The 24,051-nt window shown below is 44.0% G+C and overlaps 1 long non-coding RNA gene across 1 annotated transcript; it reads left to right on the top strand.

Moving 5' to 3' along the window:
- Positions 1–153: 153 nt before the first annotated feature.
- Positions 154–23,670, top strand: LOC124528619 (uncharacterized). The gene is made up of 3 exons (XR_006966199.1): positions 154–218; positions 22,853–23,001; positions 23,457–23,670. It is a non-coding gene; the product is annotated as an uncharacterized LOC124528619 (long non-coding RNA).
- The last annotated feature ends 381 nt before the right edge of the window (positions 23,671–24,051 follow it).

Genomic DNA, 24,051 nt, shown 5'->3' with positions numbered 1-24,051 from the left:
GGTCCCACCCCGCTAGGCCCCGCCCACAGCCTCCCCGCCTCGCCCACCTCGGAGGCCGGCGCGCGCGGTGGGCGGGGCGGCGGGGCTGGAAGGCGCGCGGCTCAGCGCCGGGGACAGCGCGCCCTCTGGGACAGCCGCCCCGCGTCCCTGGGATTCCCCTCTCCGCCTCCTCGGGTTCGCCTTGCTTCTTAGTTCCCCCCAAACTGCACAAGAGCTGGGTGAGTAAGTGGGGTCTTCTTCAAAATTCTGTGCCCTTTTCCTTGGAGGCGGGAAACGCCAGAAGTGCCGCCTTTTCTGATTTTCAAAATGTTTTATAAAAAAAAAAAAGATCAGAAAAAAAAGGCACATGCAAGGTTTTTTACGTAGTGTAAAGTTTAGAAATGACCGTGCAGGTTTGTTTGTTTTTTTTTTCCCTGATGAGCCTTGTTTGTTAAATTTAGTATTTAAAAAACGCATTATGTCCACGTGTGTTTTCACAGAAGAAAGAAGACAAAAATGAGATTGTGAACCAATCCACAGTGCCCGGCAGAAGTAGAAAACACCTCTTTCCACCCTTTGTAGCACATAGGCTTGGGTCACTTAGGAAAGTTGGCATGGTCTCCTTGGTAACAAGAGGAATGCTGTGCATTCTTCCATAGGACCTTTAGTTCCTGGAGAGCAGGACGGATTGTGACTCCTCTCCGTATCATTTATTCATTCAACACATACATTGAAGTAAATGAAGGAAGGAAGTAGGTCCATACTCACTTCCCCGCCCACCATGTCCTGCTGAAGCCACAAGGCACATCTGAGATCCTGTAACTGGAGGCTTGCATGGTGCCCACCATTCCTAGGAAAGGTCATTGCCCAGGCAAGAAGCTTGAACAGAGAGCAGGGTGAGGCTGGCCTGGACTGAACCCCTGAGTCTCTGAAGTTCACCCTCTTTGGGCTTTGGACTTGAAGAGGTTAGATACCCCAGGGATGGTGGGTGGGCGGGGATGCTTGCTTAGACATAGCCACACAGAGCAGTTGTATCTTATAAGCGGAACATAAATTAGCCACCCCACATGAAGCGCATTGGTTTCATGTGAACCCACCTCTTCTGTGAAGACACGGGCTCCCTTCAAGACTTTGGAATATTCGGGGAGGATTGCTGTGGACTCTCCTGTCCCCTTCCCACCCTTGTGCCAGAGTGTTACTGGGTAAAGCAGCACGATGCGGGCCAGCTGTGACGACAATAGCAGAGAAGCTAATGAAATATTCCCCGGGGGAAAGTAAATCTTGTCTTCCCCAAGGAGAGTCCTCCGGCGACAATGTTGGAACACATTGCTTTAATTTTATTTTAAAAAGTAATTTTCTGGGGCACCTTACTGGCTCAGCCAATAGAGCGGGCAACTCTTGATCTGGGGGTGGTGAGTTTGATACGCACACTGGAGGTAGAGTTTATGTAATAAAAAAATTTTTTTAATTTAGAGAAAGTGACTTTCTTATAATGCATTATGTGCAAGACGAAGACAAGGAGACCACACGAGTTCCTTTTATTATTTTTTTTTTAACGTTTATTTATTTTGAGAGAGAGAGACTGTGTGCACAGGGCGGGGAGGAGCAGAGACTGTGGGAGAGAAACCCAAGCGGGCTCCACACCGTCTGCCCCGAGCCTGTTGCTGGGCTCTATCTCATGAAAGGTGAGACCATGACTTGACACAGAAGACATGAACAGACACTTCTCTAAAGAAGTCATCCAGATGGCCAACAGCCACATGAAAAGATGCTCATTGTCACTCCTCGTCAGGGAAATACCAATCAAAACCACACTGAGATACCACCTCACGCCGGTCAGTGGCTAAAATGAATAAGTCAGGAGACTAGAGATGCTGGCGAGGATGTGGAGAAACGGGAACCCTCTTGCACGGTTGCTGGGAATGCAAACTGGTGCGGCCGCTCTAGAAAACAGTGTGGAGGTTCCTCAAAAAATTAAAAATAGATCTACCCTATGACCCAGCAATAGCACTGCTAGGAATTGACCCAAGGGATACAGGAGTGCTGATGCATAGGGGCACTTGTACCCCAATGTTGATAGCAGCACTCTCAACAATAGCCAAATTGTGGAAAGAGCCTAAATGTCCATCAAAGGACGAATGGATACAGAAGATGTGGTTTATATTTACAATGGAATAGTACTTTGGCAACGAGAAAGAAGGAAATCATGCCATTTGTAGCAACTTGGATCAGACTGGAGGGTACTAGGCTGAGTGAAATAAGTCAAGCAGAGAAAAACATACCATCTGTTTTCACTCATGTGGATCCTGAGAAACTTAACAGAAGACCTTGGGGGAGGGGAAGAAAAAAAAAGAGGTTAGAGAGGGAGAAAGCCAAAGCATAAGAGACTCTTAAAAACTGAGAACAAACTGAGGGTTGATGGGGGGTGGGAGGGAGGGGAAAGTGGGTGATGGGCACTGGGGAGGGCACCAGTTGGATGAGCACTGGGTGTGGTATGGAAACCAGTTTGACGATAAATTATATAAAAAAAGAAAGGCGAGACCATGACTCGAGCCTAAATCAAGAGTCACACACTTAATGGACTGAGCCACCCAGGCGCCCCCACACGAGTTCCTTTTAGACTGTGGTTTACATTTTTTATTGTGGAAACAAAAGTAGGAACCCAAAATATCTTGTGCAGAATTTGCATTTTGGTCAGAATCAGAATAAAAGTAATTGCAGTTTGTTTTCTCTATCTATTGCTAACCCAGATGACCTTTTAAACTAAGGGACTTAAGACACTGAGAAGGCGAATACGCTGTGAAAACCGTGATAATGCTTTATGAAATTAAATTCATAAATTCTATCATTTCGATGTTTGAAGCTAAGCCTGTCAGTCTTTCCACTAGACTAAACATGTTTCCTTCCTCCCCACTTGATTAGTTGGGTTTTTTTTCCTTTTTTTTTTTCTGGGCTTATTTCAAGGATATTTTAAGTTTTGGGTTTTGTTTTTTAAGATTTTATTTTTAAGTAATCTCTACACCCAACATGGGCTTGAACTCACAACCCTGAGATCAAGAGTTGCACGCTCCACCAACTGAGCCAGCCAGGAGCCCCTTACGTTTGTTTTTAATCATGAACACCGCTTAATATGCCTAAAAGAATAACTCTTTTCAATTTCAAAAAGGGTGATCAAATGTGCTTGCTTTTGAGTTATCTCCTCGTATCATTCAGCGTTTATATCTTAAAAAAGAAAAGAAAAGGAAAATGTGCATTATCTTATGTCCCAGCAATTCTACTCTTTGGTGTTAAGTCTTCAGTTATATTGTCTAATGTAGTAGCCACAAGATACGTGTGGCTACTGAACCCCTGGAATTGTCTACACTGCATTGAAGCGTGTGATAAGTGTAAAATACGCAATCGATTCTGAAAATTTAATATGAAAGAAAAAAGAATTTAATATATCTCATTTTAGGGGCACCTGGGTGGCTCAGTCAATTAAGCATCCAACTTCGGCTCAGGTCATGATCCCACAGTTCGTGAATTCAAGCCCCACATCAGGCTCTATGCTGACAGCTCAGAGCCTGGAGCCTGCTTTAGATTCTGTGTCTCCCTCTCTGCCCCTCCCCCAGTCACTCAAAAAAGAAATAATAAACATTAAAAAAACTAAAAGGAAAAAATAAATAAAATATCTCATTTTAATTCATTTTCAAATATTGACCATATGTTGAAATGATAATATTTTGGATATATTGACTTACATTTTATTAAAATAAAAAATAAAAGGGTGAATAAAATTTCTTACTGCCAATAATTGGAACTTTGGATATATGTTGCCAAAGCGGTGCTGATTCTGTTCCTTTACACAATTTGTACAGTGTTGTACTTCATGTGCATTATGAGCATTGATGGGTGGATTTGATCATCTAAGTTCAATGTGTGATACTGTTTTTATAGGAAAATTAACTTCCAAGATCCAAACAGTGGATTAAAAAAATTTTTTTTAATGTTTATTTTATTTTTGAGAGAGAGACAGAGAGAGAGAGACAGAGTGCGAGTGGGGGAGGGGCAGAGAGAGAGGGAGACACAGAATCCGAAGCAGGCTCCAGGCTCTGAGCTGTCAGCGCAGAGCCCAACGCGGGGCTCTAACCCATGAACTGTGAGATCATGACCTGAGCCGAAGTCGGACGCTTCACCGACTGAGCCACCCAGGTGCCCCCCAAACAGTGGATTTAGAAATTAACTTTCAGAAAAATCTTTTTGGTCAATTGCTTACTGTGGGTATCCCATAAGTGTAATTATTTTTAATGACCACAGGAGCCGAAGCCCATCATAAAGCTATACACGTAGTCCAGAAGGTATTTCTGGATCATTTAAAGGTGTGTCCGGTCAGAAAACAGGTATCACAGCAGCTAATTTTACAGAGAATTGAAGGAGTTGGTCAAACAGGTAAGAGAGGGCTGAAAGGTACAAAGGGAAACATGGCAGTAACAGAAAGACAGCAAGGGCCACTGGTAGAGCTGGAGGAAAGGAGCAGGTATCAGAAACTAACAGCTGCCTGCCGTGGAAAAGAACCCTGGGAAGCTAGGACTCAGGCCTCTAAGGAAGGGGGTGGTACCCAACTGGGGGTGATATTTCTGCAGGTAAGTGTTGAGGCTAGATCTGAGAAAGTGGATCCAATACTGGAAATCAGAACCAACTGCTGCAGTCAGGGAAAAGAATCATTGCTTGGTGACCTCGGTGGGTCAAGGAGCAAGTCCCTTCTCCCTTCTCCTGCCTCCTGGTCTCCTCGAGCGCCGGTTACTGGCCTTAACAGAAAACTTGTTTTGCTTTTGCAGAACCACAGCATCGCTGAACAGAGTACCTTAGACATAACCAGTATAAGGCGTAATCTCATGATTATAAATATCATCTATCCTAATATTATAGATGCGGGGAAGTGCTAATAAACACAGATGTTACAGTGACAATATAATTGCAATACATTTTTTAAAATATCATAATAAAACTGTGGTTGAAAGCACAACTCAAATAAGGGACCCTATGGAACTTGACCTAAACCCTGTGCTCTCAGAAGACGGTGATGGTTACAGAAACTCCCACACCCACACCACTTTGTGTTCCCGGAAACCAGTTTCTACAAAGAACCACCACCTCTCCTCAAATGGCTTAGACAAGACTTGAAGAGAACTCCCTTGTTTACCCATGACAAGGTCAGACATGGACGCTCCAAACTCCCTTTTTTGTCTCATAAATGATCACCGGAGCCCTTTGTCCCTACCAACCAATCGGCACAAAATGCCTGCTCATTTTACTTAATGAAATTTTGTTCAAGTTTCCCTCCTTGCCCCAGCCTTCGAGCTTTCATCCACCCTCAGGCTAAGCCAGCAATGGGCATTGGGATGCAGAATAAACTCTTAATGGTACCTGCCCAGAAGCCCCTTCCTAGCTGACTTCAAACAAACCTTTTGTGACCAATTATCTGATCCTGCCACCAGCTCATCCCTCTCCCGGAGACCTGTGTTTTCTAGTCTTGTTGACTCCTCCTTATAAAAGAAAAGCCTTTTCAGCCTTATCTTTCAGAAGCTTGCAGATCTTACAAGAAAGCCATCTCCCTGTTAAAACCCCTCCCCACCCAGTGCCATTAGCCCCTTTCCCTAATTGCAGGAATTTTTTTTAATGTTTATTTATTTTTGAGATAGACACAGAATATGAGCAGGGGAGGGGCAGAGAGAGAGAGAGAGGAAGACACAGAATCTGAAGCAGGCTCCAGGGTCCAAGCTGTCAGCACAGAGCCCGACGCGGGGCTCGAACCCACAAACCGTGAGATCATGACCTGATCCAAAGTCAGCCGCCTTATCCACTGAAGCCACCCAGGCGTCCCTGCAATAATTTTTTTTTTTTTTTTTTAATGAAGTCTCTCCTTTCCCTAAGTCCAGGTTTGTTTTTTATTTGACAATTTTCTGGTGCTATGACTCAGCTCAAAAGTAGAACTCACCTAGGGATCTCCGCCATCCCCACACAGGAAACGGTATATGATACCCTGTTGTGCAATTTGAGGATCCGTCCCTGAGTTCAGTTCTCAAGCTAATGCTCTGGACGTCTTGTCTATTGAAGCACAGTGAAGAGTTACTTTAATGCTTTCTAGCAAAAAGAGAATTGTTTCCCGCAAAGATTCTTTCTTTAGCCTTCTTTTGAGACCTCTTCTGTTTTTCCGGGGTTCCTCAGGCTGGGGACTGTGAGAGAGAATTGATCAAGTGAGGCTCTTTCTCAGTTTCTCTACAGTTAATTTCTTCGGGTTAACTGTTAATCCCACAGGCAACTCTTAATCTCTCAGGCTCCCTCTCTCTTTTTTCTCCCACTTGACTACATGCTGTGATGGCAGAAGTTTAATTTAATATCTTCAAGAATTGGCAAAATTTATTAAAGGCAATTTAGAAATTCAAAGGCGTCTTTGAGAACTTTGGGATCTCCCCAAACTGAGCCATCTGGGACTTCTCTCTTCCCGGCATCCCCTCCTCTTCCTTTCTGTCCCCTTAACCTTCTCTTCAGCTGCCTTGAATCCTTCGATCTGTCCCCCTTTAACCCCTCTACCTTCTCCACCCCCATCCACCCCTGTCAGTCCCTGCCCTACCCACCCCAGTCCCTCCACACATCATCACAGGAGATTCAGGGCCCTTCTTTTCCGCTCACTTCCTCTTCACCCCATTGGCGAAGGAAGAATCTCTTGCCCTTAATAGTACAAGATGGCCAAACACACGATACCCTGTGCTGGACAGATGAGATTGATAGTTTATTACTCATAGAGACTCACACCCTGGGAGAGGAAGATACCGCAAGCCATTCAGAGCCACAGATGCCCAGAAGGCAAAGATTCTGTGTCTTATCTGAATGACTTCGTAGGCCTTATGTTTGGTAAGAGTCTATCTTCCTTGTTAATAGGATGTAATTGGGAACATTGGTTATAAAACCAAGGCTTTGGCTGGAATGTCGTGTTTGCAAATAATGCTCATTTACTGGACACTTCTAAGAGGCTAATGTTGACTTTATTATGGAGTCAATGTTTAAACCCTCTTGGGAAGACTGGCTTGGTACCTGGCTTACAGGTTTCTAACCTTACAGGTGAGAAGGAATGTCAGTTCCTGGCAAGCCTAGGAACTTTAGAATGATTTGGGAACATTGAGAAGAGAACAATCTCAAATCTATAGATACTGCAGGTGAAAAGTGGTGGCAGGTTCATGGTTTGACTTCCTAAGCCTTAACAAGTTTGTACAAGTCCTACCTGAGATTCCTTATAAAAAATTCCAGTGAAGCACTCCTGTATCCCTTGGATAAATTCCTAGCAGTGCTATTGCTGGGTCATAGGGTAGGTCTATTTTTAATTTTCTGAGGAACCTCCACACTGCTTTCCAGAGCGGCTGCACCAATTTGCATTCCCACCAACAGTGCAAGAGGGTTCCCGTTTCTCCACATCCTCTCCAGCATCTATAGTCTCCTGATTTGTTCATTTTGGCCACTCTGACTGGCATGAGGTGATATCTGAGTGTGGTTTTGATTTGTATTTCCCTGATAAGGAGCGACATTGAACATCTTTTCATGTGCCTGTTGGCCATCCGGATGTCTTCTTTTTTTTTTTTTTTTTAATTTTTTTTTCAACGTTTATTTATTTTTGGGACAGAGAGAGACAGAGCATGAACAGGGGAGGGGCAGAGAGAGAGGGAGACACAGAATCGGAAACAGGCTCCAGGCTCTGAGCCATCAGCCCAGAGCCTGACGCAGGGCTCGAACTCCCGGACCGCGAGATCGTGACCTGGCTGAAGTCGGATGCTTAACCGACTGCGCCACCCAGGCGCCCCCGGATGTCTTCTTTAGAGAAGTGTCTATTCATGTTTTCTGCCCATTTCTTCACTGGGTTATTTGTTTTTCGGGTGTGGAGTTTGGTGAGCTCTTTATACATTTTGGATACTAGCCCTTTGTCCGATATGTCATTTGCAAATATCTTTTCCCATTCCGTTGGTTGCCTTTTAGTTTTGTTGGTTGTTTCCTTTGCTGTGCAGAAGCTTTTTATCTTCATAAGGTCCCAGTAATTCACTTTTGCTTTTAATTCCCTTGCCTTCACAAAGGTTTTTTAATAAGGATGTTCACTGATTATATTGGAAACATTGGAAACATTAAAGTTTGTTAAAAGATACTTTTCAGAAAAAGGTAAAAACACGACTCATACAGATATGAAAATAAGGGTGTGTTAAAGAATTTATTTTACATACATGATGGGAAAGAGAGAATCAGGCAAATGTTATAACCAAGTTGAAAAGAAGACTCAAGGGGCGCCTGGGTGGCGCAGTCGGTTGGGCGTCCGACTTCAGCCAGGTCACGATCTCGCGGTGTGTGAGTTCGAGCCCCGCATCAGGCTCTGGGCTGATGGCTCAGAGCCTGGAGCCTGTTTCCGATTCTGTGTCTCCCTCTCTCTCTGCCCCTCCCCCGTTCATGCTCTGTCTCTCTCTGTCCCAAAAATAAATAAACGTTGAAAAAAAATTTTTTTTAAAAAAGAAAAGAAGACTCAAAACATACAGATTTGTTTAGAGTAAAGGAAGACTGAGATTAATTACAAATGGAGACAAAAGTGATTTTTCCAGAGGTGTGGGGATAAGGAAATCAATTAAATCACTACCACACAGGACAGAATTTATATATCTATCCGTTACCTACAACTTACAAAGCACAAACAGCTCAAAGATTATGAATAAACAGAGCTAGAAGGTTTAACCCAAAAGGGTATGCTATAGATAATGCATAGTGCATCATACAAACACTATTAAAACAAGTTTTATTATTGGAAAATGGTTGTTAGGTTGCACTGATAATCATGCAGCTCTAAAAAAATAATGGTGGGAATATCATGCTATAATGTCATGGAAAGCAAAGTTATTATATCATTAAATTTAAAAAAGTAAGAACATTACCTTGCATATAATTATCTCTCACGATCAAAGATATGGATAAATAATGCATAAGCAGTCATTTCCAGAAATTTTTACTTTCTACTTCCTAATGTTTGGGTAAAAAAAATACATAAAAAGATTTCTTACAACTATCATAGCTTTAAAAAGATATTTCCATTAAAAAAATTTTTTTTAACATTTATTTTTGAGAGAGAGAGAGAGATCAGGAGCGGGGAGGGGCAGAGAGAGAGGGAGACACAGAATCCGAAGCAGACTCCAGGCTCTGAGCTGTGGATTCACAGGGCTCTAACCCACAAACCATAAGATCATGACCTCAGTCAAAGTCAGATGCTTAACCGACTGAGCCACCCAGGCACCCTGATATTTCCATTTTGAAAAATAATATAAATACATGAATAAATAAACTAGTAGTAAACTTAACATTTATGTAAAAAAGAAAAATGATTACAATGAGCAGATGCCTATCAGGATATTTATCAGAAGAAAACAACTTGAAAGAAGTACTTGTCTAAACGGGTAAACAAATTGTGACATATCTATGCAATGGAATACTGCTCTGAAAATTAAAGGAACCTCAATTTAAAAAAAAAATTTTAACATTTATTCATTTTTGAGAGACAGAGAGAGACAGAGCATGAGTGGGGAAGGTACAGAGAGAGAGGATGACACAGAATCCGAAGCAGGCTCCAAGCTCTGTGCTGTCAGCACAGAGCCCGATGCGGGGCTTGAACCCCAAATGGCGAGATCATGACCTGGGTGGAAATCAGATGCTCAGCCGACTGAGCCACCCAGTCGCTCCAAGGAAATCTCATTTAGAATGAAGCCAGGAAACCAGCAAGGGGAGCTCTCAAAGTCTACCGCTCTTGGTCAATGGCAGACCCAATGGGGAGAGAGGAGCCTTGCAAGGTGGATGATAGTACTTCACTATTCCCGTAGGAGGAAGAAAGTCTTTCCTCCTTCCCTAGTCAATGGCAGACTCAGCCAATGAAAAGCCACTATACTTTCAACCCCCCCTTTACTCCAATGGACATTTTGTTTATAACAGTCTTCCAACCTCCTCTCTCCCACCCTTATAAAAGATCAACCTCCTCTCTCCCACCCCTCCTTTTCTCTGTGGTTTCGCTATAGCTTGCTTGTCCTGGATTCCAAGTCTTGCTATTCTGAATAAACCCATTGTTTTGCTGGTAGAAAAAACCAAAAAAACAAAAAACTGGCCATTTTATTTTTATGGTTTAACACTACTTAGTTTTTGGAGGGAGATGGGTTCACACAACAATACAGATGAATTTCACAAACCTTATGCTGAGATGAAAAGTGCCAAACGCAAAAGACCACATACAGTTTGATTCATAGGTATATATTTGAAATTCTGAACAGGTAAATCGATAGTGACAGAAAGGGGAGTAATTGTTGCCTGGGGCAGAGGGGGGTGGGCTTACTTTTTGAGATGATTGAAATGTTCTTTATTTCGGTCATGGTAGTGATTACACGGGTGCATACATTTCTCAAAAACCCATTGAACATCCACATAAGATGGATATATTTTATTGTGTGTGTAGGGGAGGAAAATTCATTTCCCTTCTACCCTTCTAGATTCTCAGCTGAGACATCCGTAGAAATAAAAGGCAGATGAACAGGAGAAAAACAACTTTAATAACACGTATACCTCCTATATACACGGGAGTGTAGGGGTCAAGGGCAGGCTACCCCAAGACAGGCCATTTGGGGATGCAGATTATGCTGAACTGAAAAAAATCAAAGCCCAAAAGACTCAGGAAGAAACTTTGACCTCCCCCCAACACTGCCTAACAGAATTTAGATAGAGGACCTGTGCCTGGAAGAGAACTGCCACCACAGGGAGCTACGTTATCGTATGAACTGTGTATGAAAGACAGGAGCCTAGCAAGGCCTATTTGGCCAAAGTTCTCTCCATGTCCCATTGTTTCTGAGTGACTCACCGAACATATGTTAACCAAACATTTACTCTTATTCATTTTCCTATGAGTTCCATTCCATCCTTTTGAAGTCCCAGACCCCTGTCCCCTTGTCCTTAGTTCAGGATGACATATATACCTGTTTTTGCCTATCTTTGGAATCTCATGTCTATGTGGATTCCCCATACTTAACAAAATTAAGTTTGATTTTCTCTGATCTGTCTCATGTCAATTTAATTCCTAGTCTAGTTAGAAGAACCATGAAGGACAGAGGAAAAATGTTTTTCCTCCTGGACAGGAGACACCCAGGAAAAGAGGGTCACTCCTTGAAATGGCCCAAGCCATCACCTTAAGTACCAATCACCAGCAAATGATAAAAGTTGTTAGAGGGCAGGTGCATTTATGGGAGGTTTCAGAAAAAGCACAGTAAACGAGGTAAGGTTGTTATGCAGACTTAAGTTGCTGCCTCCTCCCCGGATAAGTTTCCAGAGTTTAGTCGTTTTTCTCTTCCTGGTGCAGAGAGGGAGAGATCTTTACAGATGGAGATTTCCCTTATAAATGTAAATATCTTTTACAAATGATGCCAAAGAGGCCTATGTTGGGGTGACAAATTTCTGTTCTTCTTCATGTGCAAACTACATCTCAATAAAATTGATTAAAAAATATATCTGTTTAAAAACACTAGAAGAGGTGAAAAGGGGGAGAGCAGTGTTGGGCAAGGTCTGAACACACTGAGTTTGCAAAGCTGATGAACTCTCCAGCAGCAGAAGGATTCTAGGCTTCTGGAAATATGCATCGACTCCAGCATTACCTACCTAGATGCCACCTGGAAAAGGATGGCTGGTGCAACCATAACATTAAATGTATGCTTTTAAGGGGCACCTGAGTGGCTCAGTCGGTTAAGTGTCTGACTTCGGTTCAGGTCATGATCTTGCAGTTCACGAGTTTGAGCTCCACGACAAGATCTGGAGCCTTCTTCAGACTTTGTGTCCTCCTCTCTCTCTGCCCCTCCCTCGCTCATACTCTGTCTTTCTCTCAAAAAAAAAAAAAAAATTTTTTTTAAATAAATAAAAATCAATGTATGCTTTGGGGGTGAGAGGGCATCGGAGGAGTTATGGGGAATTTTTACAATTATGAGGCCGTGGCACAGCATAGGAAGGGGGGAGGGTTGGAGAAGGTGGAGGAGAAATCAATGAACAGTCTATCCTGAACATCAGGGAGGGTGCAGCTATGTTAAAGGAGACAAAAGAATCAGGTAGGGTCACAGCATATTTCAGACTGAGCATTGTAATTCTCATGCTAAAGGAACAAGAATGTCCCAGATCTAAAATTGTTTCCTTAATGCTGATTTGCAAGTGGAGGTTGAAATGTGACAGAGGTGCCCTCTGGTGGTAGAATCCAAAAGCAAATGTATAAATATGGAATAGTTGCAAAATAGGATGAAAATCAGCTGCAGTTTTTATATATATTAGACGTGAGAAGAAAATACAGTCAATCTTTACCACGGAAAAAATCGACTATGCTTACCTAGCATTTTCTAAAATAGCTTAATAGAATTCCATTTCCAGTCAAGAGAGAGTAACAGGGATCAGATTTACCTTCTGTTACAAACAACAGGATCTGAATAGTCACTTATTTTAAGCTCCCCATCACCAAACCAAGACTTAATTACAGTTTTGGCGCTCTCAGAAATGGAATCTTAAACCAGCCCATCAGGAATCACCTGATCAGCTCTAGTTAGGTAATCTGCCTGATGGACCCCTGATTTCTCCTAAAGGAAAGTAGCCTTACAATAACCAACTTACTTTTTTTTTTTTTTTGGCCTAGTATAACTTCCTTTTCTGCTCTCTTCTGCCTATAAAAGTTTTTCATTTTGTACAGGTTCAGAGATCCTTTCTATCTACTCGATTGCTTGCTGTCCTATTTATTTTTTAAGTTTATTTATTTTGAGAGAGAGAGAGAGCGCATAAGTGGGGTAGGGGCAGAGAGAAAGGGAGAGAGAATCCCAAGCAGGCTCCACACTGACACAGGGCAGAGCCTGACAGGGGCCTCGAACTCACAAACTGCGAGATCGTGACCTGAGCTGAAATCAAGAGTCGGATGCTTAACCGACTGAGCTACCCAGCCACCCCAGATGCTGTCCTATTTATAAACCATTGAATGAAGTCAGTGAGATCTTTACAATTTACTCAGTTGAATTTTGTGTTTTAGCCCTTCTCATTTGAAATGAGAAATCATACAAAAATGTATTAAAATGACTTCTGAAATAATGGTTTTCAGAAACTGGACATCAGGCAGACATAGTAATCTCTGAAAAATGGGAAACAAAGGTGAGGTGAGCCTTATGGTTGCCCTGAGAATGTTCCCAGGCTGCCACTTAAGGAGAGAGAACTCAGGCAGAGCTCAGCAGGTTTCCTGAGATACAGAAATGGAGCAAGGAGGCCAGAGAGACCAAGGTAGCTAGAGTCCACAGGGCACAATACTAGAAAGGAGAGAACAACTTAGGGAGAGAACTCCTAAGATCTTCAGAGGGTCCTTTTTCAACTCTTCAGCTGAGAATGCCTGTTTATGAGGAAACTGCCTGAGGCCAGGAAGGAACTGCCCGAAGGTAGCAGAGGGAACAATCTCTAGAACTCACAAAGAGCTAAGAGCAGTGCCTGTTCCCGCCCCCAGAGTGGAAATTCTGGTAATTCAAGAGACATTAAAGTACATGGTATGGGGCAAAACTGTCCCTAGAGTAACAGTTGTTTTGGTCCTGAATAGCAAAACTGAAAAGCAAGATTCAAAAGGGTCAAACTATTTCCAAGTAACTTAACTGTGTCCCAGAAAAAGGCCAAGGGAAAAAAAATACATATATACTCGTACACCCAACGTGGGGTTTGAACTCACGACCTCAAGATCAAGAATCACGTATTCTACTGACTGAGCCAGTCAGGCAGCCCTTGGCCAAGAATATTTATAGGAGTCAAAATACAACCAGCACCCAACAAAGTAAAATTTACGATGTCTGGCATTCATTTGAAATTAACTAGGCAGGCAAAGAAACCAGAAAATATGATCCATAACAAGAAGGGAAAAAATAAATGTATACAAATAGATCTTTCTAAGTGATAACAGAAGTACATTAAAACAGTTATCGTAACTACGTTCCATCTATTCAAGAAGGTAAAAGAAAGACTGAACATGTTAAGTAGCAATGTGGATGATCTAAAATTGGACTTCTAGAGATCAAAATGCCATGTCTGAGATGAAAAATACACTAGCTGGAATTCACAGAAGATTATAGAGGAGAGAAGAAAAGATTAGTGTACTCAAAGAAGCAGCAATAGAAACTATAATAGGAATAGGAAATTAATCACAGAGAGAAAAAAGACTGAAAAAATGACCACATCATCCGTCAGCTGTGGGACCGCTTAGCGACATAGTGTATGTGGAATTGGGGTCTTTGCTATCCTGTTAACCACTCTTGTTTCCTACCTCTTTTTTCTACTGCGTCCACTTTAACCATTAAGAAAGAAAAAATTCTCGTCCCTCAAACGTCCACCTGCAAACTACTAAAACTAAATAGTTTCAAATCTTAATCTTAAAAAGATCTGTAATAACTGAACAGTGAAGACTTTATATAACTCCATCTTTCCGTGAATCCCAATGGCTCTCCAGCCTCTTAGCAACACATAACACTGTTTACTGCCTAATCTTTGAGCCCTAGTCCTTGTCTACTACCTTCGTTCCTCGAAGTTGGTCATTTTCCTGCCTTTGTTGTCACTCATCAAAGTGGATTCCTTCCCTCCACTGGCCCTGAATTTTGGGTATCCCCAAGCCTTTGTCATAAAGTCGCAAAATTTCAGGGTTGGGCAGAGATCTTACACACTACCTACTCTGGACCATTCACTGTGGAACACTTGATTTATGCTTAGAACATCTTTATCATATAGTCATCCAGCTTTTGTAGGAACACCATCATGATGGGTACTTTTCCCTGTCTATTCCCACCAGCGGTAGCTCTAATCTTTAGGCCCTGCTTTCTCATATTAAGCTGAAACAGGTTTCTCTGTAACTTCTGCCAAATGGTCTGGTCTCAGGCTCTTACCCTTCCTTCGTTTCCACTGTAGCCTAGACCCATTAACACCTCAAGTATGGAATACTTCAATAACTTGATGGTTTGCATTGTAATCTTTCAGTTCACTCAGTTCATAACACTTCCCCCAGACTAATCTCTAAAACACAGTTTCAATACTGTTATGTTTCTCTCCTACTTAAGAGCTTATAAGTGCTCCCTATTTTTTTCCTATCAAAACATGTATTAGTTTTTCTTTTTTTTTAATGTTTATGTATTTATATTGAGAGAGAGAGAGAGAGAGAGCGCGCGCACAAACACAAGTGGAGGAGGGCCAGAGAGAGACAGGGAGAGAGCGAATCCTAAGTAGCCTCCATGCCGTCAATGCAGAGCCCGATGCAGGGCTTGAGCTCACAAACCATGAGATCATGACCTGAGCCAAAATCAAGAGTCAGACGCTTAACCGACTGAGCCACCCAGACGCACCATTATTTTTTCAATATACTCTTTTCTGAATGTCATTCAAGCACAGATACAGAATTCAAAAATGCATAAGCCTCCACCCCTCCACTTTCCCTACAGAGGCAATCACTGTTGAAAGATTTGGGGGAGTTGGTTTGGGTTTTTTCCTCTGAGATCTTTCCAGAGATGTTCTGTACATTTCATCAAATGTGTATCTTTTGCCGGCCTCTGATGATACCTTTTGCCAATGACCTTTACCCTTGAACCAGTTTAGCAATACCTGTCTAATATTTGCTCTTGACCTACCTTTTTTTTTCACTTAACACAATATTTTGGAAATCACTCTGCATCAGTTTATATAAAGCCTCTTTGTTTTTTCTCAATGTCTGCATAGTAGAAAGGATGCATCATGATGTTTCAATAGATCTTTAATGGGTATTTAGTTTGTTTCCAGTTTCTTGCTCTTACGAACAATGCTGCCATGAAGAACAACGTACATGTATGAAATATATGTATAGAATAAGTTGCCAGAAGTGGTTTTGCTTGCTTAAAACACATGACATTTAAAAAGTTGATAGATATTACCCTCTGAGTGGTTTCCTTCAGGGTGAAGGTCATTGGCAAAAGATACCATCTGACACAGCAAAGGAAACAAGTTCTTTATGCCTAGGCAAAAGATAGAAAAGACCCACGCCCTTCTGCCAGACTCAAGAACGCCCCCTGTCCCCCCGCCAGCAATCCTCTCTGCTGCAGAATCAATTTTTATTCTTTCTATTAAATCTTTATTATCAGCATACAACAATGTTATTTCTCCCTTCTTTTTAATTTTTTTTTTTTTACCATTTATTCAGTTTTGAGAGAGAGAGAGACAGAGAGACAGAGAGACAGAGCGTCAGCTGGGTAGGGGCAGACAGAGAGGGACACACAGAATCTGAAGCAGGCTCCAGGCTCTGAGCCATCAGCACAGAGCCCGACGCGGGGCTCAAACTCACAAACCGTGAGATCATGACCTGAGCTGAAGTCAGAAGCTTAACTGATGTGCCACCCAGGCGCCCCTTATTTCTCCCTTCTTTAAGGGCTTCTTTCAATCCTAAGATCACAGAGAGCTGGAGATTGAGCAGTCGTCTCTGTCAGAAGGACAAACTGCCTTGGATACTGGTGCTGGGGCGAGGGTCCCCACAGGTCTCTGAAAATTTCCCTTTGCTGCACCCACAAGAGGGTTCACGGCCCTCTCAGACCCTCTGTGGGTTCTGGAGACCCCAGTTGCATACCCAGCCCGTGAAGGGAACGGCTCAAAACTCCAGCTCATTCCTAAACAACCACGATGCAAAGCTGAGCGGAAGGTCGGTGTCACGTGGAGATCGCCTAGATGGGATAGAATAATCCCATTAGAAGGCCTCAGCCTTAGTTGGGATCATATGCCTCCCATAGAGGAAGCGTACCCATTTATACTCTCACCGACAACACCCGTCTGCCTGTTTCTGCACCTGCTCGCCCGGACAGCCAAGCGTCAAGGATTTTTGCCTTGGCCGATAGTGACAGGTAAAAACTGTGATACACGGTTTCAACTTTACGTTTCTCTCATGTGTAGAGTGGCACATCTTTTCAGAGAATAACAACAAAAGACCTACATGTCTCTGCCTAGCAGGGCAACTCTGCTTCGTGGGTGCTTGATCCCGCCCTTCGGTCACACTCGAGAACATCTCCCAACAGTCCTCTCTGCTGCAACTCCCTGCATTGACACCTTTCCAAGAGCCCCTTCTTTTGTTAGCCACTCTCCTCCTTCTTTCTCTCTCTCTTCTCTCCCTCCCCTACCTCTTGCTATTTTTTTAAAATTTTTTAATGTTTTTATTTATTTTTGAGACAGAGACAGATTATGAACAGGGGAGGGGCAGAGACAGAGAGGGAGACACAGAATCTGAATCAGGCTCCAGGCTCTGAGTGGTCAGCACAGAACCCAACGCAGGGCTCGAACTCACAGACCGTGAGATCATGACCCTGAGGCGAAGTCGGATGCTTAACCGACTGAGCCACCCAGGCGCCCCAACCTCTCGCTATTTTAGAGCAAAGCTTGGCAAACTCTGCCTGGGAGGGCCGGGTAGTAAATATCTTAAGCACTGTGGGCTTTGACCAGACCCCCTGGTCTCTGTCACAAGTCCTTAACTCTGCGCTGGAGCTGACAGGAGTGACAGACAGCACCTACGTGAGTGAGCAGGGCGGCCGTTCACCTTAGTTTACTGGCCTCGCTTTACAGAACACGGACCTCCGTTCCTGCTCGTGGGCAGTCAGCAAGTGACTGCACTTGTTCCTGTGACCCGCCCTCCACCAGCTCTTCCCAGAGCCGTGCAGAGGGTCCCAGGGAGCGTAAACCTCCCCGTGGGTGTGGCCAAGGGAGTTTCTGGAAGGACCCGGTTGTGCCTGTCCTCTTCACACCCTGTGCTCTCTAATCCGGTGCTTCCTCCAGTGCCCGTAGGGAAACCATCCTTGTCAAAGTCGGGTCCGTGTTGTTCCAAAATCCAGCAGGTAGGCATTTATCTGAACTCATCCTACGGGTCATCTCGGCAACATTTCAGCCAATAATCGCTGTCCTTGAAAGCCCTTCAACGGGGCCCTGAATCCTTCCTGATTCTCTCCTGTCACTCCTCCTTCTGCCTGCTGGTTCCTCCTTACCTCCCAGGCCTTGGGACGCCACCACGCCTCCAGACTCAGGCCTCAGGTCTCTTTTCCTTTCTCTCCACGGTCCTTCCTTGTGAGCTCCCCCGGCCTCAAGCCGTTCAGTGTTCCTGTATTCAACATGGCCATCTCCCTCATTGCGATCTCCCGTCTGGACCTCTCCTCTGAACTCCGGATGCGTATTTCCAGCTGCTTAGTTGACAACTCCACTTGAGGGCTAGATCGGCGTCTCAGATGGGCCCCACGTGCAGCCCCTAATCTTCTCCTCCAACCTGCTTCTCTACCACCTTCTGCCTCTGTCATCCACAGCCCTTTCCGTCCGGCTGCTCCGGCCAAATCCGTGGGCAGTGCCCCCTGCCTAGGCTCTCAGTCTCACGCAGCGTGTGGCCACTCCATCAACGAGTGCTTTAAGCTCCCTGTTCAAACTGTGTCCAGATTATGATCCCTCCAGCCTCCTCCACTGCCTCTCCCACCCCCCCCTTCCTCACAAGAAGCGCCCTGTTTCCCCTCACACCCCTAGCCACCCATTATCTCCACAGCCACAAGAGCGATGGTTCTCAGATGTAGATCAGGGCTCCCAACGGAGAGTCAAGTCAGTGGTTTCGCAGTCGCCTCTATGAGCCCGGCTCCACAATCTCTCTGCCCTCATCTCCTGTCTCTCTCCTCTCTCCCTCAGGTCCACACACACGGGCTTCCTCGCTCCTAGTGGACCACACCAGGCATATGCTCATCTCCGGGGCTCTGTACCTGCTGCCCCACTGCCTGGAAGAATGCCTGGAAAGTACCAGACTGGGTTCAACTATGACTTGGTCATGTTACCTTCACTGACCCCCTCATTTAAAATGGCAACATCCTGGGGCACGTGGGTGGCTCAGTCAAGTGTCCAACTTCGGCTTAGGTCGTGATCTCCAGGTTCATGGGTTCGAGTCCCGCGTCGGGCTCTGTGCTGACAGCTCAGAGCCCAGGGCCTGCTTTGGATTCTGTGTCTCCCTCTCTCTCTGCCCCTCCCAGCTTACACTCTGTCTCTCTCTCTCTCTCTCTCTCAAAAATAAGCAAACATTAAAACGGAAACACCTCTCCCTGGTTCTCCCTGTCCTCTGACATGTTCTTCCACAATAGCACTTACAGCATCTAAAATCTGTCACACAAGTAGGTTTCACTTAATTAAAAAAAAAAAAAAATCTGCTCCCCCTCCAATACATGGGAAGCTTTTTGTGAGAACAGAGTTTGTTTTTTTTTTATCTGTTTCAATCTTAGTATATCCCCAACATTTATGAAAGTGCTTGACACAAAGTAGGGGCTCAATAATATTTGCTGGATGAATAAGGGAATAAATGAATGAATAAAGATATTTACCACAAGTGTAATGATTTTAAACAACACAAATGTATCAGCCTACAGTCCTCCAGGGCAGAAGTCTGACATGGGTCTCATTGGTCCAAACTCAAGCTGTGAGCTGGGCTGCCTTCCTTTCTGGAGGCTCTAGGAGAGAATCTGTTTCCTTCCATCTTCCAGCGTTAGTGGCCACCCACATCCCTTAGCTTGTGGGCCCTTCTTCCATCTTCAGACTAGCAATGGTCAGTCAAGTCTTCTATCAGGTCATTCCCACCTCTGGTAATGTCTTCACATCTCCTCCTGATTCTCTGTCTCCCTTTCTGCCTTCATTTTCTTCCTTCGAGAAGCCGGTGATGTCGTTGGGCTCATCCAGATAATTCACTATAATCTCCTTTTCATAAAATCAGCTGACTAGTTACCTTAATTCCATCTGCTACCTTAATTCCCCTTGGACATGCAATATATTAACAGGTTCTGGATATTAGGATGTGGGCATCTTCGGGGGCAGGGTGTGATTCTGCTCCCCATAGGCAGGAATCCATGAGAATTCTTCAGGAGCCACACAGCTCGTTCCAAATCAACCCCGCAGAGCCCTGCAGATCAGTGTCACTGAGAGTCACTTCTGTGAAGGAGTCTCTCCCGCCAGGAAGGATCCCCTCCACTGCTTTCTCTGGGCAATGCCTCCTCCCTCTCAGCTAGCAGTCCATTGGGACAAGATGCCAATAAATGATTTCAGCCTAAGATACACATAAAAAGGTTTCCTCTCCTAGGGCATTTGCACTCTTTAAGAGGGTTTTTTCAGCTGTAAGTTACAGGAAACCCATGTGGTTGATATAATTAAGGGTTTATCTTTCATACAAGCAAGACCTCCGGAAGTAGCAGCCACTGGCATTGACTTTGAGGACTTAATGTCACTGGCACCGTGTCTCTGCCGTTGTCTTTCTTGCCCTTATAACCAGGATGGGGCTGCGCCACCCACCCATTCTAGGCAAGAAGGAAGGACAGAGCAAAGATGGTCCCACTAGTCATGTTTCTTGCTAGTTTCTTCCCACTAGTCAAATCTGTTCAAATTGCACCCCGCACATATTCAGACTTCCCCTGATGTCTCTGTCCAGAACTGATCACACAGATACTCCCAGCTGCAAGAAGTCGAGGGGCTGTATAATCACAATTGATTTAGACCAGTCGTGATCTAATGTCTACAGACGCTCATGTTGCTGCCACAAACAGAATTTCCATTAGGTCATCTCAGGAATGCCAGCCTTGGTAAATAAATACACAAGATGCCTAGTTACATTTGATTTTCTGACAAACAATGAATGCTTTTTTTTTTTTTCTTTCCGGTGTAAGTATGTAATAGCTGGGACATAGTTATACTAAAAATGATTCACTATTTATTTGAAATTCAAATTTAACCGGACATCCTGTGTTTTACCTGGCTCTAGGTGAGCAAAGAGAAGGACCAGTGGATGTTGAGGATCTGCCACGAGGGGGATGGCATTTTATCCTGAAAGTTGAACCTGCTGGTGGCAGAATTTCAGGACTCGGTGGCAGGCTGGTGGGGGAACTCTTCCATGAAAAAGTCTAGGGACTTCCATTTTGACCTTCCATTCATATAGTTGTACGACATCCTAGGCAATCCCCAGGTAAAACCTGTCTTCAGTGGGGTTGACAGGAGGTTTCCTCTCTAGTAACCTCCAATCAGGTAGCTTCTCCTTTTCAGCAAGTATCTTCTGCCCTGCCTGTCCCAGTGCGGAAATTGTTCGACCGTGGAAAGCAAAACGGGAAAGTGGCAGAAACAGCCAAAATACAGGTCTGCTCAAATTAATCTGTGGCCTTCTTTGGACTGTTCCAACCACGGTCATGATGAAGTCAGTGATTTACAACTTTAGCACCCAATCAGAAAAAAAGGTTAATTGAAAATATGAAATTGGGTCACCTGGCGGGCTCATTTGGTGGAGCAAGCGATTCTTGATCTCAGGGTTGTGAGTTCGAGCCCCGGGTTGGATGTAGAGATGACTTCCGAATAAAATCTGTGAAAAGATATAAAATTAAATTTAAAACTTTAATTTTTAGAATAAACACTCCCTATTAGCTCGTTTCCTCTCATATTGTTCCCGCTGTAATTTAAATATTCTATAACCACCAAAATATGGGTTCTGTGGCCTAACAGTTTCTTTAGTCTGAATTTGCTGACATTTATTTCAAGCCAGAGCTGGCGAACAGAGGTGTCTCTAGAATCACACAGCGTGACTTGCTACGAGACAAGGTTGAACTATTCTGGTGTTGATTCTGACCATAGGTGAGCATAGCTCTTAGTCCGATTTTACTGTTACAGCCCAAACCGTATTATTAATTTTTTAAAAACTCATGATCACTTTACCTCCTCAGGCTTTAGGTTTCTCAGGTATAAAACCTAAATTCAGAAATTAGTGCGTTCAAATTGGCTGCGTCGCCATAGAGATTCTACAGACTCTTTTGGTCCCAGGAAACCTCAGAGAATAATAGAGCATTTACCCCATGTTATGCCTTAATGGGAACAGTAATGGCTAGGTCACACTTTCCGTACCCCCTGCAATAGGCCACCTGTGGCCTACCTTATATGACTCACATTTTTTGCGCGTGTCTCAGATTTCCCAACTGTGAAACGGAGAGTGTGACAGAAATATAACTCCCAGTTGTTTGAAATCCTTTGACCAAAATGGCTTTTTAACGTCTTAGCATCGTGAATGATTTTGTAAGCTGTTTTGTCGGTGGCTCTGAAACTTGCGTAAACTGCAATACTTAGGGAGCTTTAAAAACCTTCTGGTGCCCAGGTACCTGGGTGGCTCAGTCGGTTGAGCTGACATTAGCTCAAGTCATGATCTCACCGTCTGTGAGTTTGAGCCCCATCCCGGGCTCTGTCTGCCCGATGGATTCTCTGTCTGCCCCTGCTTCACTTGTGGTCTCTCTCTCTCTCTTTCAAAAATAAATACAAATTAAAAAGAAAAAAAATTCTGATTTCATTGCAGTAGAGTGTGACCTGAGTATTAGCATTTTAAAAGCTTTCCAGGTGATTCCAATGTGCAACAGAGTCCAAAATCAGGGCACACTCCTCCCAGGGAGCTATAAACAGTCCTCTTTCAGATATGCTACTTCTTAGACAAAGTCCCTCAATAATACCTTATGGGGAGAGGAATTAAGATGGCTGAGGGGTAGGGAGACCCTAGGCTTGTCTCATCCCTTGGGCGTGGATAGATAAATATCAAACAGTTTTGAACACCCAAGAGATAATGCCCTGTAGACATAGTCTTTATTCTCCCTGCTGGGATTTGCTCCCCATAACCACCGGGAGGGAGGCAGAATAGTGAAGCGTAGGACCCGAACCACACTAAGAGGGGTGGGGGCACAGTCAAGTTGAAATACCAGTCTAAAAGGGACCCCGGAATCTGACTCAAACCAATTGGAAACGTGATCCCATTGTAACGCAGGTTTCCTCCACACCGAGGGAGGAGAAATGTAAACATCGGTATGACTTTCACTCGGCACAGCTTTGGTGAAATCCGGGAACTGGAGAAGCTTTTGTTCACAAAGCAAACAAGGTCTTCAGCCTCAATATAATTCCTTCAGTTTCCTTGAGGTAGGTATTAACTTGTAGGTGCAATAAATACTTTAAAAACTTCTGTGGGGGTTGAACTGAACTGCTCTCAGAAGCCAAGGTCGGAGAGAAGGTATGGAGTCAGGAGCAGGAAGAGAAAGGCCACCCAAGAGTTGCCAAGCCAAGAAGAGAGGTTTGGGAGAAGAGATAACCTTGGGGTGGGGGTGGAGGGATTTATTATTTTAAAAACAAAAATCCTGCTACCATGGTATCCAGTCCCTTTCTTCCGGCTCTGCCCTAAAATCTTGAGTAAATGTTATATTCCTTACCAATGCACTAATCCTCGTCCAGGGAGAGTACTGGTTTTTGTAGAGCTCAAAGACCAGGATAGAACATCAGAGTAGGAATCACGCAGAAAGGGGGACGCGGGTCTCACAAATTTGGGTTTGCCCTCATTTCCGCTGAGTTCATGTAGACAATTATTTAATGGTTTCCAGGAAAGAATACCAGGCATTAGCCTGCTTAGGCACCTTCATGCCTCACACCTGCACTGGGCAAGAAAAAATGAAACCTGAAGAGGGAAGTTAGGGGTGAGAAGACTTATGGCATCGGTTCTCAAAGTTGCCACGTCAGAGTCACAGGAGGGTGACAAACACAGACTGGTGAGAAACACAGGCTGCTGACCCCACCCCCGGGGTTTCTGATTTACTAGATGGGGCCCCGTCTCACAAGTTTCCAAGTGATGCTGACGTTGTTTGGTCTGGGGACCACCCTTTGAGAACCACTGGCTCATAATGCTCTCATCGAGGTTATTTCCGGGTCTAGTATTTACTCTGATCTCTTCTTTAAAATTTCTAACAGGTTTTATGAGAAAATAAGAGTGTCATGGTCAAAAGAGGTGGGGGAAGTACTGGGTTAAAAAAAGCTGAAAGAGGTTTCTTTTGAGAAATTGAAGTAACGTACTGTCTATGCACACAACAGCTCACTCTCTCCATTTGTCTGATTTTCCTGTTCCAGGAAATTCTCACCCCCAAAATGAAATGGCAGATAATTTTATTGTTTGCTCCAGGAACCATCTGAAGATGCAGTAAT

This window comes from Lynx rufus, unplaced genomic scaffold (genome assembly GCF_022079265.1).
Source record: "Lynx rufus isolate CCGP_SWC_20201006 ecotype Redwood Valley unplaced genomic scaffold, mLynRuf1.p SCAF_10, whole genome shotgun sequence".
Lineage (NCBI taxonomy): Eukaryota > Metazoa > Chordata > Mammalia > Carnivora > Felidae > Lynx > Lynx rufus.
Note: the sequence above shows the minus strand (reverse complement) of the source record. Positions and strands in the feature narration are given on the sequence as shown.